This window comes from Otolemur garnettii, unplaced genomic scaffold (genome assembly GCF_000181295.1).
Source record: "Otolemur garnettii isolate 467f Iridium unplaced genomic scaffold, OtoGar3 scaffold00124, whole genome shotgun sequence".
NCBI lineage: Eukaryota > Metazoa > Chordata > Mammalia > Primates > Galagidae > Otolemur > Otolemur garnettii.
This window is the reverse complement of record NW_003852519.1, coordinates 5494406-5497752: the sequence shown is the minus strand read 5'-3', so window position 1 is coordinate 5497752 and position 3347 is coordinate 5494406. Positions and strand designations below refer to the sequence as shown.

The 3347-nt window shown below is 34.7% G+C and overlaps 1 non-coding gene across 1 annotated transcript; it reads left to right on the top strand.

Moving 5' to 3' along the window:
- Positions 1-2158: 2158 nt before the first annotated feature.
- LOC111727800 lies at positions 2159-2263 on the top strand. Its single transcript, XR_002775263.1, has one exon. It is a non-coding gene; the product is annotated as a U6 spliceosomal RNA (small nuclear RNA).
- The last annotated feature ends 1084 nt before the right edge of the window (positions 2264-3347 follow it).

Here is a 3347-nt window from a genome sequence, read left to right as displayed (position 1 = left end):
TCTGGTGCAGGAGCTACATAGACATTATGTAAGGCCGGGAGCCCATTCATCCTCTCACTCTGCTTCTTTCTGTTGAATTGATATCTTTATTCTATTACCTAATAGTCTTAAGCAAATAATGGGTCCTGTCATAGCTATGTAGCCATTCAAATCATGGCCTTTCCATGCCTTAATAATTCTTGTGCAACTCTAAGATTATTCCCAAACTTCTTTGCTTCCTCAGGCAGTGAACATCATCAATGGTTCCATCCCTCTCCTTGATAAACAATTCTCTCTCTCTCTCTGTATTGATTTCTCCCTCTTCAGAATTGTAAAGATCTAGTCTCTCTCATAACAAAAATAAATAAATCTCATCTCATGCCGGTAACTGATTCTAGCTACCTTGCAAATTTTCTCTTTCCTTGCATGGCCAATAATTTCTAGAGTATATTCATTTACTTCCTTTTGAGTGTCTTGTCCATATTACTTGGACTTTTTGCACTCACAAGTTCAATATGTCTATCCTTGCTAAAGCTAACAATGATCAATGGTCTGTAAACTTCAGATAGAAAATACAATTCTTTGTCCTTATAAAACCTGGGCACTGTGTGACATTGGACTCAGTTTACCACTCTTGTTGCAGTTCTAGTTTCTTTTGGCTTCTGAGAACTTACTGCTTATTAAATTTACTTGGACTTCTTTGAGCACATCTCGGTCATTTTAATGATTTGCATCTTCTATTTGTATATCTCTTCCATTGATGCAGAGACCAATATGAAAAAAAAATTATCCACATTAAGGTATATATAGAAATTCAAACTACCACCTTATACTATGTTGCTAGGTCATCTTCTATTTGTATATCTCTTCCATTGATGCATTGACCAATATGAAAAAAAAATTATCCACATTAAGGTATATATAGAAATTCAAACTACCACCTTATACTATGTTGCTAGGTCATAAATAGAACACGACTGTTTATATTAGACTAGTAAATGGCCCAATCAATGAGTGTAACTTTCAGTGAACATGATAATCACTTGAAATATAGAAAAAAATTTCTATAGTTCCAGAAATATAGAAAAATAAGTTGCTAAAGAGACTCCCTACTCCATCACATAGAGAAATACTACAAATATTATAATGTAAAAAGTTTTGAATATGTAGCCCAGCACAAAAATAAAAGAAAGGGAGTCTTCAGATGCCAGCAACGGATAGAAAACTCAAAATCAGACCAATAACTTCAAAGTAATTTAATTGTGATTTATGAGACTTTCAGTAACTCTTGAAAGCTAAAACTCATCTTTTAAAAGTCCTTTTTTGTAAAGATAGGTACTCACTACGTGGACCTCCACCTGATCTCAGACTACTGGCCTCAAGAGATCTTCCTGCCGTTAGCATCCCAAAGTACTAGGATTACAAGTGTGAGCCACTACATCCCACCAAGGCCTAAAATTTGACACCATTATAAAGAAAGAAAATGTGGTTACTTATCTTTAGAAAGTAGAAGGCTTAAACAGAGTTATCTGAGTATGGCTTAGATCTTTGAAGTGCTGTCCTAGCCATTATATATTTAAAAAATAAAAAAATTAGACAAAAAAAATCCGGCTACTGACTTGGAAAACTATTTTCAAAAATCTTGCTACATTTTTAGGACAAAAGAAAAAAAAAGACTACCATAAGAAATATAGTAACAAGGTCTACTGTTTGCTGAAATATGGAGTCTAAATATATTTTATCAACATGATAATAGAAACACACTTCAGGAAATTAACACTATTTGAAGATTCTTGAAAACTCAGAATCTCTTACAAAAGCAAGCATTTTCACATCACAGTTTACAATGAACTTCCACAGACCTTTGCCAAGTTCACAAGAAAAAAAGAGGCCTTAAAAGAAATAAGCCTTCTTGAAATCAATGTATTAAATTTGAGAGAAGAAACTTATTTTGTCAACCCTTCATTCGTTTGGCAAATATTTATCAGATGTCCACTATAAATCAGAACAGGCACAGTGTGTACTGGGGTAAATAGAGAATAAACAGATAAGGATGTAAAGGAAGGAAAAGAAACTCGAGCAAAGTCCAGGATAGCAGGTGACGGAGAACAAGCTCCTGAGAACCCTAAAGGAGCCAAGGTAACAACTTACTCCCTGAATGCAAAAACTTAATGGACATGTGTTTCCTTCAGAGTATACTTACTAAAAGGGCACAATATAGAGAAGATTAGCTTATCTCCTCTCCGAAGATGACACGCAAACAAATGAGTATTTCTATATCAATTCCTAAGCCCAATAAAGATAGCACTAAGCAGAAATATATAGAATAATTTCACTTGACTTAGTGATGAAATAATCCCCAATAAGATATTGTCAAGCATAATTCAACAACAAAACAAAAACATTTTAATGTAAGCAATTTAGAAATGCTAAAATGACCCAGTATTATTCTATTAATGTTAAAATAATTCATTATATTAATGTGTCTATGGAGAAAACTCCTAAGATTGTCTCCAAGGATGATGAAAGGGCTTATAGACAAAATTAGAAGCCCAGAGCTGACACCTCCAAGACTGTCTTTCTCAAGGACCTGGGAGCCCTTCCTTTGAAATGTCATTAACATTCAGTCAGCTGAGAGACCTATCTCCCAGTCTCTTTGGGGGAGAGAACCCTAATTTCACTGGGTGCCTACTTCCATGTTGTAAAGTCACCTTCTCCAATGGCCAAGAATAAAGATAGGTAATTGGATATGGCCAAATAGCAAACACGAATGGCGTACAGTCCCTCTATTCCAGTTCTTAATAATTCTCCCAGCCATATATCGTTTCAATGGAACTGAGTTTAGACTGTGATCTGGTCTCTCTACACTATTGCAACAGTCTTGAATAAGGTCTTCCTTACCTGTTTGACTTTGTCTGGTACAAGTTTTGACTTGACGTTCCCAGCAAAAAAATGCAAACATATATACTCAAAATACTAAAAAAAATAAAAGCATGCACGACAATGCTTATAGCAGAACTCTCAAATTAAACCCCCAAACTCAAAACTAGACAGGTCTCCATCAACACTTGAATAAATACATAAGTCATGGTGTATTCATAAATCATATAATTCAGCACTAAGAAAAAATAGTCTCTATGTCTTTAGGCAAAAATATAGATCAGTTTTTATAAGCATAACATCAAGAAAATGAAGCTAGTCATAAATGAGCACCTCTTATTTGATTCAATTTATAGAAATTACAAAAGACAAGTGGCCTTAACGATCCTCTTAGAAACCAGGCTAGTGACTATCCGTGGTGGAGACAGTTTTAGAAAGGGTTACTTAAGAGGTGCTGGTGATATTCTGTTTCTTGATCAAGGTGCTAG